The sequence below is a fragment of the Cupressus sempervirens genome, chromosome 3 (assembly GCF_028749045.1).
Source record: "Cupressus sempervirens isolate cs-2001-9-10 chromosome 3, ASM2874904v1, whole genome shotgun sequence".
NCBI lineage: Eukaryota > Viridiplantae > Streptophyta > Pinopsida > Cupressales > Cupressaceae > Cupressus > Cupressus sempervirens.
Window position 1 is genome coordinate 114,276,064 of NC_143120.1, and position 17,367 is coordinate 114,293,430.

Here is a 17,367-nt window from a genome sequence, read left to right on the forward strand (position 1 = left end):
TTACCGAGTGTGACAAGATACCTTTAGCTACTAAGTAAAATCCTGGTGTGTGCCAAGTTGTCAGTCAAGACTAGTTTGAGCTAAGTGAATAATTGTTGCCGAGAAAAATTATGTTAGTTAATGGTGAGTAAGGGTTACTTGTTCAATTGTCGAGTGAAGTGAAATTTACAATGATGTCGAGTAATGGAGGAAATTGAATATAAGCTAAGTGTATAGTTGTATATGCACTAAGCATTTAATGCAATGTATTGAATGGTATAGGGTTGATTTCTTGATCATTTTTCATTACAATGAACTTAGAGAGAAATGCAAACAAAGCAAAGAAAAAATATTTGAGTAGATTGAAGCAAAGATTCAAAGTGATTTCATCAATTGAAGGTATTTATTCAAGTGTTAAGCTACATAGTTTTGAAATTGTTAAACCCTAGTTATTGAAAATGGCTTCTAGCTCGAGAAACCTAAGGATAAGGAACCCTTCAAAGTTCAACTAGTTAGCAAGGAGGTAAAGAAACCAGAGTTTAAGCCAATACCAAAATTTTCTTACAAATATGACCCTACTAGTATATTATCTATTATTCACCCAAAAGTGGTTATGGTCCAAGACATCAAGAAATACTACAATTGCAAAGTTAGAGGGATAGGCTATATGGAGATTAGGGATGCCTGCAAAAAACTATTTGACAATAATGTATTGAAGGAAGAATCTAACATTGTTGAGAAGAAGGGACTTACTCGTGCCCTTGATTTCCCTATGGTCTTCAAGATGGAATGGATCAGGTTAGTTTTGAGTAGAATTCATGATGGCTACTTGTGGTTTGAAGGAGGGTCAATACAAATAACCAAGAGAATAATCCATAGAGTGATAGGTTACCCAACCCTAGATTGGCCTAAGACTCTAAGAAGTGACTCTAAGGAAGTCATAGAAAAAAACACTAGTGCACAATGGAGCAAGAGGGGTATGACAATAGAAAAAATAAAAAACCCACTCATAGAGCTTTTTGTAAGAGTTATTTCATACAAATTCTATCAATCAAGAAAGTTGAATACTGTGCCCTACATTGCAATAGATGTAGGTTATAAAATTGTTAAGAAAAATCATACATATGATCTAGTAGAACTATGACTACAACAAATCATGGAGAATTTGGTAGCCATAAGAAGGTCTAAAAGTGCTCAATGTAAGTTTGGATCAATTTTGATATGCACATTTTTCTATGTACAGAATGAATTTCCTTCTTTTGGTAAGATAGATTAGAAGGCAAATAGGTATATAGCTGTATAGATTAATGAGTACATAGAGTAGATGGGAGATAATTTTGAGACCATCATGACAAGCTACTTTGAAGACTTCAAAAAGTCTATGAGACAAAGGTTAAGGATACCTATGTCCCTTGTAAAGCAACATATCAATGACATTTTAAAAAAAAAATGATTTTGACTACACTTATATCCAAGCTATAGTACCTAGAATTAGATGGCTAAGGCCACTTGGATATGAAATTAATATATATTAGGCCTCAGTAGCAATCAAAACATTGCTTGAAGAAGAAATTGACAAAAGTGAAAAACCCTTTGACACTTATGATGTTGTCAGATCAAAAGTTGAAATGGAACTAAAGACATCATCAGTTTTGAAGAAAAGGGATAAGTTAGTTAAGAAACTAGAGGTTGGATTTGGTGAAGGAACATCAGAAGGAGAAGATGATGATGAAGAAGAAGATTAAGAAGAAGAAGCTAAACAGGATAAAAGGCCACTTGCCTTGACACAAGGCATCGAAGAATATGTAGAGGAAGAAGGTGCCAAGGAAGAACATGTCGAGGAAGCATCTACAAAACCATAGCCTAAAAAGAGAAAGACAAGCACAAAGCCAGTAGCAAAGCCAAAGAAAATAGCCAAGCCAAGCCCTACAAAGCCCACTACTAGGGCAAGCACAAGGGCTACCACTCAAAAGGCCAAAGAATAGGTCAAAGAGAAGAAGAAGGCAACTAACCAACAAGGTCCAACAAGGAAGAGACTAAGAAGAAAATATGTTACTCAACCTGACTTAGATGAAGAGAGAATAGAGTCAAAGGATACAAGCCAATTTAGAGTGGTAAGTCATGCATTGAAATCTAATTTAGAAAACATCTATGACAATATTAAAGATAATGTTGACTTAAGTGGCTTGAAGAATATTAAATTTAGTATGTTAAATAGGGAGGAACAAAACACAGTTGAAGAATTTGTTTATACCATGATGAGTTTAAGAATACCCAACTTGAACTTGGTAATTCAATACCTAAAGATTTATATTCTATTATTGAAAATAAATGTCATTATTTCCTTAACATGAAAAAAAGAAATAAGGGAATCTACCTTAGCCAAAGTAATGCCAGAGCTCATAACACGTCAGATCACCAAGGCTAGCAAGAAACATGGGAGAAAATTCTAAACCAAATATAGAGCCTTTCACATTCTTCAAAACAACATTGAGGATGTTGTTAATAAATTAACTAAGATATCAAAGTTGATATATGGTTTAACCACTATTAAACAAGGAGAGTAGGATCCTATGAGGAAAAGAATAATGAAGAAGAGGAAGAAAGTGATAGAGAAGAGAAAGCAAAAAAAGAGACAGGAGACAAGATAGTGGGGGAGACACAAAGAACAAATATAATATCAATTGTTGCGGAGAAACAAATAAAATAGAGTGTGCTTGACACACAACTGCCACCCTTGAACCCTCCACATGACACCTCAACACATGCAGATACCATAATTGTGCAAGACGTTCTTAACAACTCTAGTCAGAACATTAATCCATTGATGGCGTAGGATCTCAAAAATATCCTTGACCAAATCACATTGCAAGCACAATTATGCACTCATCTAGTTTTGGTTAGAGTGGAAGAGTTATAGAAAGTTGTAGCTGACTTGACAAGGGATAAGGTGAATCCACAAGAACCACCATCTCACATCCCTTCAGCTACAAGTGGAAAATTTACGAAACAAACAATAGCTGATACATCCACCAAGGTTGACTCCATAGCTAAATTCTTAATGATTGAACACAAGACTCAGAGTGCCGAAGAGGAAGAGCCTGAAAAGGAACAAACAAGGTAGATAGACACTTCTATCTCTACAACACAGGAACAAGGTGCACCCCCACAAATAAAAGTGATTAACAAGGATAGATTAGAAGAGGACAAGGAAAATCCTAAAGAAAAGGAGCAAGAGACAATTCAAACTTTGGTCAATTTGCCTACCACATGTACTCCTACTATGCTTCAGAATCTAAGCATTGATGCCATGCCATTGCAAATATCTACACTAGGCTTGAGATCCACAAGAGTAGAAAGGGTACTTCACTATGGAGACCCTACATTGGATGAAGACATAGTCATTCCCAAATATGAATATGATAATATTACTCTTTAGAAAATAAACCTAATGCAAGAGGCATTAGAGAGGAAAAAGAAGCAAGAGATACTTAGAAATGAGTATAAGAAAAAAGAAGCATTACACAAAATCAAGGACATCTTCTTAGATGCCTTTAGCTTGAAATCACCTAATGAAACAAGGCCCATTATGGATAAAATTTCAAATATAGTGAACCAGGTGCAAAGTGAAGACATTGATACCAATGCCAAACTTTTAGAATGGTTAGAAGCAAAGCTTCAGGGAAAGGTAAATGAGAAAATATCTAGCAAGATAGCACTTTCATAGGTAGAACTAGCTAATAAAATAGAAAAAGTGAAGGAAGTACTTGAGAACATCTTCTCATTGTACACAAAGTGGTGTGATCCTTCCATCTTCACATAGGAAACTAGCTAGAGAATAATGAGTTTGGAAAGGAACTTGAAAATATCTGGCATACAATTGCCCAAAGATCTGACTTAAAGTGAGAAGCACTTTAACACAACACTTCATACGCAAAAGGAACTAGCTATGTTGATAGTAGATGAGGCTAACACTAAGGCCAAATTAGTTTAGATCCAATCTACCATAACCCCTCACATGGAGATCTTAGAAAAAGAACTGGCCTATTCAAAAAATGTATTTAAGAAAGATCCAAATCTTGCTATATTAGATGGGTTAGTTCACCTTGCAACAAAGACAACCATCCAAATTAAATCCCTAGAAGTTTCACTACAAAACTGGGATGTTACTCTAAAATTTGTAATGGAAAGAACAAATCCTTCTTGGAAAAATACATAGTCAGAGTATAGATCCTTTGACATAAGTGTCAAAAAGGGGGAGAAAATGAACTAGGAGAAACCTAAAAGGGGGAGATAAGGCCAAAAGGAAACTTGAATTGCAAGGAGATACATGTGAAAGGGGGAGTTAGATCAAACAAAGAAAAGTGCAGACAAAGGAAGAGCAAATAGCAAAAGAGTATCAAAATGAATCAGCATGAGACAAATCCACTAAGATAATTTTTGGATATAGTAAAGGCACATGAACTCATGCAGAGTTACAAATTCTGAGGTATATAGTCCTTCAAAAAAAATTGAACAAACTTTGAAGTTTTTTATACATAATGAACAAATAGGACAAGATGTTCCTATAGCACAAATTGATGGTGCACCTCCTCAAATCATTATTATTGATCAGGGAAATAGAGAAGAAGAGAAGTAAGAGGAGAAAACCCCTAAAGAAAAGGAGCAATAGGTAATGCAAACATTGGTGAACTTTCCTTCCTTTAGGACTCCTACCAAAAAGTCGAGCACTGATGTTGTACCACTGCAAATCTCAGCACTAGGCTTGAGCTCCACCAAGATTGCAAGGGTAATTCACTATGGAGACCCTACACTTGATGAGGAAATAGTCATACCTAATTATGACTCCAGAACAATGAACCTAGCACAAATAAATTAAGTGCAAGAAGCACTTGAGAGAAGGAAGAAGCCGAAGATACTCTAAAATGAGTATAGACAGGAGCAAGCACTTGTAGAAATCAAAGATATATTCCTTGATGCATTTAGCTTGCCAATACTTGATGAAACCCATCCCATCATGGAGCAATTATCCAACTTAGTGGATCATGTGCAGAATGAAGACCTTGATACATTTGTTAAATTATTAGAATGGTTCACATGAAAAGAAGTTTCAAATGAAAGTCAATGAAAAGATATCCAATGAGATAGCACTTTTACAAGTTGAATTGGCTAAGAAGGTTGAAAAATTCAAAATAGTACTTGAGAATATAATCTCATTGTACTCTAAATTGTGTGACACATCATATTTCACACAAGAAAATAGCCAAAGGATTTTGAGCTTGGAATGAAATCTCAAGATTTCTAGCACATAGTTACTGAAAGATCTAGCTCAAAGTGAGAAGCATTTTGCAACTGGGCTTCACACATAGAAAGAGTTAGTTGTATTGCCAGCAGAAGAGGCCAATGTTAAGTCCAAATTGATATAAATTCAATCTACAATTACCCCACATTTAGAAGTACTCCACAAAGAAATGGCCTATGAAAAAAATATTCTCAAGAAAGACCTTAAGCTTTCTACCCTAGAAGGCCTAGTACATCTTGCGGTAGAGACAACCATAATGAACAAATCACTAGAAATTGCTTTAGACAATTGGGATGCTTCTATAAAGATTATCATGGAGGTTAAGAAAATATTTTTGGCTAAATATTCTATTCATTCTTAAGACCCTTTGACATAAGTGTCAAAGGGGGGGAGATATAATATTTTGGGGAGATGTAAATAGAAAGGGGAGAAATTACATTTTTTGAGATAATACAATCTTTGATGGAAGCAATAAAGAATATCCAAAGGAGATATTCAAATTCAAATTTTGAGAAATTAATAAGGAGATAAAGCCAAAAGGATGCAAAGTTGCAAGATGTGAAAAGGAGAGCAGAAAAAAAGGTAGAATACACTTGAAGCAGAAATAGGGTACATAGAAACAGAGGAAAAATAATGATATGATAGACAAGCCAAAGAGTATCAGATACATCAGCATGAGACAAATATAGCACAAGAATCTTTAGTTGTAGGAATGGAATTTTGGTTATAGAATTGGTACATCAACTCAGGGGGAGTTACAAGATTTTGAGGTATACAAAATTTTGAATAAGTTTTTGAAGTTTTGTACATATGCCAAACAAAATGTGTAGTATACTCATAGAGATTAGATTCATTTTTATTAGTTAAGTGTTTTTGCCACACATATCAAAGGGGGAGATTGTTGGTCTCATATTGGTTTTGACAATTAAGTATCAACACACTTAACAAATTCTCAAGATGATGCTAACTATAATATAGAAGTTGAGCTACAGTGTGTGCCAAGCCAGAGAATTGAATAGGTGCTGAGTGAACTTCAGGTGTCGAGTGAACTTTAGGTGCCAAACAAAGTTCAAGTGCCAAGTGGTAAGTGATGTTGAGTCACTATAGGTGCTGAGCAAAGTATAGGTGCTGAGCGAAATTGAATTGCTATAGGCGCTGAGTGAGACAAAATTCTTATATGTGTTGAGCATCAGCAATTAGTAAGTGCTAAGTAACACAGAATCAGTATATGAGTTGGTATCTTCACAAAATCAGATGTAAACTATTTTTAAAGTTGACTCAGGATGAATCTCGAAGGATCTTAAAGATAAGAATGAATCTTTTGTATTACCAATGTAATCAGCATGCAACCAATAAGAAAAATGGAGAAGGTATGCAACCAATAGGAAAAGTGCAAGAATTGAGTGGTAAATGAAGAGTGAATGTTGATCATAGATTCACACCTAACCCTAAGTCTTCAAAGCCTTTAAAAGGTGGACAAAACCCCATTATGTGTATGGATGTGAGAAGTGTATGGGTGAATTATAGTGAAGTGGAGAGGGGTGTAAGGACTTAGAGAAGAGGAGAGCAACATTTTAGAATTTAGTTGATCAAGAACAGATTATCAAAGTTTTGAAGAGTGATATATCAGATCAAGAAAGGATCAAAGTAGTTAGAGTAGAAAGAGGATTTGGAATCAGTAATTAAGGATTGCAACATATCAAGTCAAGATATTCTACCATAATTTCTAACCATTGTATTGTGAGAATGAAAATCCTATGTTGATAGGTTGGTTTAATAGCTATATTGGTTTAGCATCCATATTGTTGATGATTAATAGGATTGTAAATCCTTTAATAGGGTAACATTCCAAGTGAGTGTTTATAAATCCATTAACTAGGTCACTTTTAATAGGGTGTAAAGTCTTTAATAGGACAAGCCTTTCACAGGGAAAACCATTGGAAGTGGTCAAGCTTTGTAACCTTGACTAGCTACATATTGCTACAGTAATACTTTGTGGGTGTCATCCCCACCCCAGTTTTACCTTCTCATTTTGGAGGGCTTTTGGGTTACCAAATTCTTATGTTATCTGTTTTCATGCATGTCTTTACTTTCATGTTTATTTGATGAATTAGATGCATGTGAATGATATTAGCTAAAATAAATTACATATTCAAGAAATAGATTCCAAACACTACGTTTTTTATTTCTAAAGGTTTTTTATATTCAATCTCTAAATGCATCAAATTTTGACATCAATTGACAAGAAATTTCAAAAATAGGAAAGGCACTTCCACTTTTTTCCAAAAGTGATACCCTACTTCTTGCACTTACTCTAGTAAAGAAGGAAGACACATCCTTCTAGATACATTTAAGGGCAATGTCTATTTGGAATCCCATTGTTTAAATTTCTTGAAGTGAGAGGAAATCGATATCATGGTGAGCTCTTAGAAGTCTCTTAATTGCATATTTCCTATCAAGGGACTCTAGACCTCTAACATTTAATGAAATATATTTAGTCATATTAACTGGTTAGGTTGATGTTAGATTCTAAACTATTTTTAAATTTCTTGAAACACTCAGGCAAGTCACTCAACTAATTCTATCAGGGTTTAGACTAGATGCCTGATGATTTGGGTCTACCACTCTTCATCTTTCCAATTTTTTTCTTCCTTTATTTTCCCACTGTCAACTACATGTACACTATATGTATTATCTGTTGTCCCTTTCCTAGGAATCCTCTTCTTATTTTTTTGCACTGAAAATGAAATTAATTATATCTCCTTACTTAATAGTAATTCAAAAAACTTGTTCCATTATCTTTGGTTTTAAAAGAAAGCAAATAAGAATAAGTTCAATTTGTATTGTATAATTATTAGCTAAATTTTCAACTTTTAGGTGAAGCCACATAATCATTTATAAACTAGAATAATTAGAATATTTTAACATGTAATATATCATGTATGTGATAAAAGTTATAATTAGTAACTTTTGTGAGAGGTATCTTTGAACATACTTAATTATAGATATATAAGATATCACATTTATACCTCCATATTACACATTCTTTAATATTTTGTGAATGCTAAGTAATTGTATTGATAAATAAAAGTTCAAAATTATCAAAACTTATAAAAATTATCCATTAAAAACAACATTTATTTTAGCACTCTTTAACTCTTGCTCATGTGTGTTTCTTTGGAGGGTCCACCTCCTCCAAATCTGATATAACTCTACCTAGATCTCATGCTTGTTTTGTCTGTGCAATTGACCCATGCTACTAATGGGGTCTCCTCTTGCTCTATATTCCTTGGTTCTTCTATTGGCCCCCATGGTCAATTTGATGATTTGGAATTTCTTAGCATTTCTACTTTCAAGGAGGTGTAGGAGAATGTGAGCTTGGAGAATGTGGCGATCCCTAAATCGAATTAGAAAATTCTTTATTGCACCCCTATGAAGGTTGTGTCTTCTAGGGATCTTCTATAGATCTCAAATGGAAAGGAAGGTTCGGATATTTGTCTACTAGATTCTTCATTAGAGAATATCTCTATGGGCTTGTGTTTAGTAGGCTATTTTATATCCTTTAGGCCTATTGTTGAGATGGTCAAGAAATATTGTGCCTCAAAATGGAAGCTCCAAGGTTTAGTCAGTGTCTCTAAAATGTTGGATGCTCTCTTTTTATTTAAATTCACGATGGAGGAAGATAGAATCTCTATTTTGGCAGCTTCTTGGAGTTTTGGTAGATAGACTTTGCCCCTTCCTAAATGTAAAATGGGATTTGATCCTACTATTGATGTTAATCACATGGCTCCTATCTAGGTTACGCTATGTGGTCTTTTGTTGGAGTTTTGGGATGAAAAAGATCTTTATGTCAATAGGGGATTCATTTGGCCGTTATATCAGAATGGAAAATATAATGGTGAACAAATCTACAATGGTTTCCACAAGATTTTGTGTCAATTTTGCTATGAATAAGGCCCTCCCTAATGTGGCGGTCTTAACATCTAAGTGGAGAGCATGGACATAGACTATTATCTATGAGAATGCTATTCTATACTACCAGAACTATTCCCAACATATTCACCTTTTTTTTTTTTTTGTGATCCTACACTTTAGATGCAAGAAATTTATAAGGAGAAGGTGTTCTTGGTTGGAGTGGTCGAGTGTGGGAGCTCTTCTTGAGTGAATTTGAAAGATTATCCCTCTAAAGAGCCACCATGTGCTTCTAAGAGGAATTTGGGACTAGATGGATATCCTTTTATGGAAAGTATTGCGAACCTTGTTTCATCACCTAAGAAACCTAAATAAAGGTTTGGTAAGGAGGAGCTTAAAGAAGGGGAAATCCCCTCAAATGGAGAAATACCCTTTATAATATTCTTATCATTCTTGATTGGTTCCACTTAGCATCAAAAAGATCCCTAAAATTGAGCTTTGATACCATGTTAAAATGAAAATGATTTATGTAGTTGAAATAACATTGATTGTGATTTCTATATCATTTCCAAATAGAATAATATCTTTCCATTTATATTAGGAAAAATATGAAGAGAAAGTATTCATTGATTATATAATTAATATAATAACAATATATATATATATATATATATATATATATATATATATATAATTAAAAAATTGTATCTCATATGTAATTATTCACAGGTTTATCCAACTAAAGGTATAAAATATAATTTTTTAATGTAGATTTTTTTTTTTTTGACAACTAAATGACTTGAACAATATAAATTTAATTAAGAGTCATTGAATTTTTAATTATTATGATTAGTTACTATAATAAATTAAACTATTTAAGAAACTTGAAGAAAATAAAATTATTTATAATTTTAAAATTATAACACTTAATAAATTAAACCCTACACCTAAAAGATGAACTCTGACACTATTTCAACAATAAATAAATGTGTGTGTGTGTGTGTGTGTGTGTGTGTGTGTGTGTGTGTGTGTGTGTGTGTGTGTGTGTGTGTGTGTGTGTGTGTGAGAGAGAGAGAGAGAGAGAGAGAGTTAAATTTGGTGGAGAGATATGTGAGAGACTGGGAGAAGGGGAGAACTAAGAAATAAGAGGTAGAAAAAATTTACTATTAGGTTTACCCCTAGCACAATAATACAACCACCACTTCACCAACACACTATATGGTAAATCTTTCTTTAAGACTAATTTTAAAGATGAATAAAGAACAAATTATTAGACATCAAAATTACCAATGAATAATTATTTGGTAATTCCCTATTGATATGCACCTCCTACTAGGTTACATATATTATATAGGGAAGGTGAGAATTCTCTTAACTTTAATTGAAAATTTTATAATTTAAAGAACTTGATATTATTAAAATTAAAGCCTTGATAACTCTCAAATTCCCTATATATATATCATAGAGTATACATAAGCTAGTATATATATTTTCACATTGAAGATTATTATGTGTAATTCTGAATGATTTCTATTTGTAAATTTTTTTGACACGAACTTACTATTATTCTCTATAATATAAGAACTATTGAAGTTGACTTTTAGAATAGCTCTTAAAATTTCTAAATCAATAATGGTCAAACATTTTGATTTCATACCATCTTTGCACCTAATGCATTTAAATTCTTGCAACTAACTACTTCGATTAATTTATTATTCTTACTTAAAACATAAAGACCATTAAAAAAACATTTTAATAAAATTGTTGAACATTTCAATCAATTATTCTTACTTATTGATTAATTTTTAATCTTTCTCATTCTAATATTTTTCTAAATGAATAAATGGCAACTCTACTTTAAGATTATTATCATACTAACTTTCACTACATTGAGGATTGTTAAAAATCTAAATTATTGTTATTATTTTTTTTTTTTAAATTTGTTTTTGAAGTTCATATATGTAGAAAGGTCAGACTAGTCTACTAGTCTCCTTTAAAATATAAAATATTATCATAGAAGTATACAAAGATTTGTTAAAAATATAAGTATTTTTTTATTATAATTTCTATTTTCAGTATATCTCTCAGTCAATAATCTTCAATCATTTTAAAAATTTATATGAATCTTCTAGTCATATTTAACTTCAAGCACAAAGATTTATTCTAATTTAATTTTAACTATTGTTAAACTCTATATCAATATCTATCTCTAGTTTTTTTAAACCTTTCTTTAAATTTCTGAAAATAAAAGGATTAGATGTGTTTGTGAGTATTTCCTTTATATAAGAATATATCAAAGATGAATGAAAATCTAAATAAATATTATAAATTGATAGTTTCAAAAATGAAAAATATAAAAAAAATTATTCTAAAAAATCTATAAGTGATATATAGAGAGAGAGAAAACTAAATAATTATTATCCACCTTTCTAAGTTGTTTACACTCAAGACTGCCATTAAGATTAAGTGGCCTAAAAGTGGCCTAAGATTAAGATCCATCATAACCAGAGGCTCTAGCAAGAATGAGACTTGTGGAAACTCCACTTGCAGCCATAATAGCCAGGTAGGCAAACTTTGAAAAAAAGCTCTTAAAATTTGTTTGCCACAATAAACGTAAACCCTACACAACAATAATTGTACAATATTGAAGCTACAAAAGGTCTCCCTAAGCATGCCCAGCCCAATGGTAGCAAAACAAGCTTCTGAAACCCTCACACACACTCGCTTCCAATTCCTAACCTCCCTTCATCCTCAATCTTGTAAGTTTGCAATTTTACAATTTCCAATATTAGTAACTTCATCTACACTTTTATTCTAAGAATTCTCTTAACTTTAATTGAAAATTTTATAATTTAAAGAACTTGATATTATTAAAATTAAAGCCTTGATAACTCTCAACTTCCCTATATATATATTATAGAGTATACATAAGCTAGTCTATATATTTTCACATTGAAGATTATTATGTGTAATTCTGAATGATTTCTATTTGTAAATTTTTTTGACACAAACTTACTATTATTCTCTAAAATATAAGAACTATTGAAGTTGACTTTTAGAATAGCTCTTAAAATTTCTAAATCAATAATGGTCAAACATTTTGATTTCATACCATCTTTGTACCTAATGCATTTAAATTCTTGCAACTAACTACTTCGATTAAATTATTATTCTTACTTAAAACATAAAGACCATTAAAAAATATATTTTAATAAAATTGTTGAACATTTCAATCAATTATTCTTACTTATTGATTGATTTTTAATCTTTCTCATTCTAATATTTTTCTAAATGAATAAATGGCAACTCTACTTTAAGATTATTATCATACTAACTTTCACTACATTGAGGATTGTTAAAAATCTAAATTATTGTTATTATTTTTTTTAAAATTTTGTTTTTGAAGTTCATATATGTAGAAAGGTCAGACTAGTCTAGTAGTCTCCTTTAAAATATAAAATATTATCATAAAACTATACAAAGATTTGTTAAAAATATAAGTATTTTTTTATTATAATTTCTATTTTCACTATATCTCTCAGTCAATAATCTTCAATCAACTTAAAAAATTTATATGAATCTTCTAATCATATTTAACTTCAAGCACAAAGATTTATTCTAATTTAATTTTAACTATTGTTAAACTCTATATCAATATCTATCTCTAGTTTTTAAAAATCTTTCTTTAATTTTCTGAAAATAAAAGAATTAGATGTGTTTGTGAGTATTAAGAATTAGATGTGTTTGTGAGTATTCCCTTTATATAAGAATATATCAAAGATGAATGAAAATCTAAATAACTATTATAAATTGATAGTTTCACAAATGAAAAATATTTTTAAAAAATTCTAAAAAATCTACAAGTGATTTTATATATATATAAAATGCTTATTAAGAAAACTAAATCACCTAAAACTGAGTGTGGTTTCTCCGAAGAATTGATTGACATAAATTTATACGTACCTGCGATCAGGAGGTCAGAGGTTGATTAAAGGCAGGCAGCGATATTGGAATCGCTTTTTAAGTTTGTTTTGAGTTTTATTTTATTAAACAAAATTTATTACTAAACTATTTAAGTCAACAATAAATCAATCAACACAGTGGCTCGTTGTGGAGAAGCCAATCGAGATCGATACGAAAATTGTAAATTGGACTTGACTGTTAGCAAATGTCATTTTAAATAAAATGGTAATGACTAATAAGAAAATCGAAGCCCTAAATATATAATAAGAAAAAATAGTTTTTTGAACATAATAAATTAATCACATCATGTCCCTAAGAATCATTAGCACAAGTAACTTGCAATATATTCTTTTAGAAGGATGGAAGATTCTAATTTAATAAATCTTTAATATCTCTTCAAATTTCAGCTTTTAATTGCCAATCGAATTCACTCAAAAGTTCGCACGTCAAAATGGTTTTATAAAATCAAACATGCCTGATTATAATCATCTTGAAAATTTGCCACCAGATTGGGGCTTGCGAGATTCCCTGTTCTATCATTGAGCTCGAACAACTCCAGTCCATTCAAAATGGAGTCGTAAAATTATGGCAGAGGGTTTGTAGTGGTATCTGGTTGCAACACTACAAATAGAGTAGACTCTCCTTTCTCCCCCGGCACATAAATAACATAATCACTATGTAAAGCAGTTCCCCAGCAGCTGCTGCACCCTTAAAAAGCGATTCCAATATCGCTGCCTGCCTTTAATCAACCTCTGACCTCCTGATCGCAGCTGCTCGATCCATACGACCACTTGGCTTCGTGGAAGGGGTCATACTGCTGCTCCTGGAAGGGAGTCGCCTGCCACCTCCTCGCCGGCCACGTGCTTCGTCTGGATCTTAGTACCTCTTATTCTTTGTCAGCAGTAGTGAGGAATTCAAGCAGCCAGATATTCCCTGCTCTATTCCAGCTGCACCATTTGGAGTACCTCGACCTCAGTTTAGTTGACTTGTCCCCTCTTCCATTCCCTTCACACCTCCCCATGACCCTCACCAGATTGACGCATCTGAGCTTCATTGCTTGTGGGCTTACTGGCCGGATTCCAAGTGAGATTGGGAACATGTCTACCTTGGAATATCTGGACATCTCCTACAATTCTGATCTGGAGATGAAGCAGTCGAGTTCCTTGATGCGGAATCTGCGAGGGCTAGAGCACCTTGGACTGATCTCTTTCAATCTGACAAGCGATGTGGTGGATAACATTGCTTCTCTTCCAAATCTCACATCACTTGTCATGTCTGATATGGCTGCAGATCCACCTCTCTCCTCTTGCGAACCTCACCCCCCTCTCCCATCTTCAGCTTGAAGGCGATTACTCCACTCAGCAGCCATTTCCCATTTGGTTCTCAAACCTTACATCCTTGGCGTCCCTCCATCTTCATGAATACAACCTCTCCACTTCCATCCCTTCTGCTGTTTTCACCCTTCCACACTTGACGAACCTTGACTTGTCCTATAACCCCAATCTCACAGTCAACCTCTCCTTTGTTGTCCAGCACGCTTCCCAGCTCAGCAGGCTTTTCATTTCCAGTTCAAATGTGGGAGGAGTGATTCCGAATTCTATTGGTAATATGTCCTCATTGACTTTCTTATATCTTTCTAATAACAATATTGAAGGTAGTCTTCCAGATTCTATTGGGAATATGTCCCTGTTGACCACCTTAGCTCTTTCTTATAACAATATTGAAGGTAGTCTTCCAGATTCTATGGGGAATATGTTCTCTTTAACCAGTCTATATCTTTCTAGTAATAATATTGAAGGCAATCTTCCAAATTGTTTTGGAAATCTTGAACAACTTACACTCTTGGATCTCTCCAGCAACTCACTGAGAGGCAACATTCCATGGAGCTCTTTGGGTCGACTACCAAAGCTTAGAAATCTTCAGCTCGGGTCAAACCAATTAAATGGAAGCTTGCCATCTAATTTTGGTAATCTTTCATCTTTACAGCAGCTTGATCTCTCAAATAACTCTTTGAGTGGAACTTTCTTACTCTCTCAACTTGAAAATTTGACAGAATTGACTGCATTAAGTCTTTCTCAAAACTTCTTGAGAGTAAAAGTTGAAGACTCTTGGATCCCCAAATTTCAGCTTTACTACTTGGACATGAGTTCTTGCAATATGGTTGGTAATTTTCCCGCTTTCATATCCACCCAATACACCATAGAGGATCTTGACTTGTCCAACAATTCTTTTAGTGGAGATATTCCAGATTGGTTGTGGGATTTCGAATCCTTCTACACACTTAATCTCTCTTGTAATCAATTTGAAGGAAGGCCTTTGTCATCTAGATTCAGTAAGTTTGGTGCCCGGAATATTGACTTGCATAGTAATAAATTACAGGGGAAAATATTTGCACCTCATCTCGATGTCCAATTCTTGGATATGTCTGAGAATCAATTTGATGGCATCATTTCAGAAAAAAATCACAAGAATGACCAAAGACAAATCAATTATTTGTCACTTGCAAATAATAATATAACTGGTCCCTTTCCACATTCTATTTGTGGAGGACAACACTTGCAGGTTCTGGATGTGTCAAATAACAAGCTCACAGGAAATATTTTTGAAAGTTTTGGAAATTGCTCATCAACACTAGAAGTGTTAAATCTAGAAAATAATAATTTGGAAGGAGATATCAGGAGAATGGTTTGTTTGAAAACATTGAAATTAGGGGGTAACAAACTACGAGGGTCAATTCCATTATCATTTCAAAATTGCACTTCATTGGAGATTCTAGATTTGGGATATAATAATTTGCAAGGAACCATCCCAAATTGGATAGGGAAGTTAATTGGCCTCCGAATTTTGGTGCTGAGATCCAACAAGTTTAGAGGTGGAATACCATTAGAGTTAACAAAATTACAAAATCTTCAAGTCTTGATTTTGTCAGATAACAGTCTATCTGGAACTATTCCAAGTAGCTTAAGAAACTTGAGAGCAATGGAAAACCAGACAGATGGTGCAAATTTCCTCCTTCAATGGACAAATTCAAGCTCAACTCCTTACTTAGATAAAATGGTAATAAACAACAAAGGGCTATTTCTAGAATATGTGAGATCTTTGGCTTGGGTTCGATGTCTTGATCTCTCAAATAACAACTTCTCGGGTGAAATTCCTCCAAGCATTGGATTCCTTCTTGGTCTAAGGATTCTCAATTTGTCAAGAAATCATCTCAATGGAATGATTCCTGCTTCATTTGGAAAGCTTGTGCAGTTGGAGTCACTTGATCTTTCAAATAACAATCTTATTGGAAATATTCCTGCACCGCTACAATCTCTCACATTTTTGAGTTTTTTCAACATATCTTGTAATAATGTTTTAGGTAGAATACCACAAGGAGCACAATGGTCAACATTTGATGAAAGGTCATTTTTAAACAATCAATATCTTTGTGGATTCCAAAACAACATAAATTGTTCATCTACACCTTCAAACAACATTCACAATGAAGGTGTAAGTGAATGGGAATGGGAGGAACATTTGTGGTGGGAGATAGGGATTGGATTGAGCTTTGGATTTGGGTATTTTATTGTTGTTGTAGTATTGTGTTTCAACAAAAAATGTAGAACAAAATGTTTCAATATCATGGATGACATTATTGTCATTCTTGATCAAGCTATTTGTAAAAAGATCTTTTCATAAAGGAGTTTTATACTCCTTTCCTTTTTTCTTCCCTTTCATCTACAAGATTTTCTCTAATTTAATTTTCTATGAAATTTTGATTGTATGTGTATTTTTTCTTGTTATTTTAATATTGTTGGTAGAAAGTGTCGATTTGAATATGATATTATAATAACTTCATGTATAGCATGAAATAAAATAGATATTAAAAAATAAATTTATTTTTCCTTTATGAATGTATTTTTCATTTCTATAATAAAAATTTTCAAATAAAAAATATCACAAGACCACTCACCTTTTAAAAAATATTTGTATTTTTTTGACATGCTTAGTTTATGGTAATTCGAAAACTTCTTGCATTAAATAGCTTTAGTATAAAATAAATCTAACACAAATAAGTTCAATTAAATTTGATAATTACTAGTTAAAATTTCCACTTTCAGGTGGAGCAAAATAATATTTTTAAAAATAGTACAATTAGGATATTTTAACATAATGGATCATGTATGCAATAAAATTAGAATCAGTAACCTTTCTGAGAGGGATCTTTC

At 32.8% G+C, this 17,367-nt stretch overlaps 1 pseudogene; it reads left to right on the top strand.

Moving 5' to 3' along the window:
- Nucleotides 1–3,568: 3,568 nt before the first annotated feature.
- On the top strand, nt 3,569–16,865 carry LOC149565040 (uncharacterized; annotated as a pseudogene).
- Nucleotides 16,866–17,367: the final 502 nt, after the last annotated feature.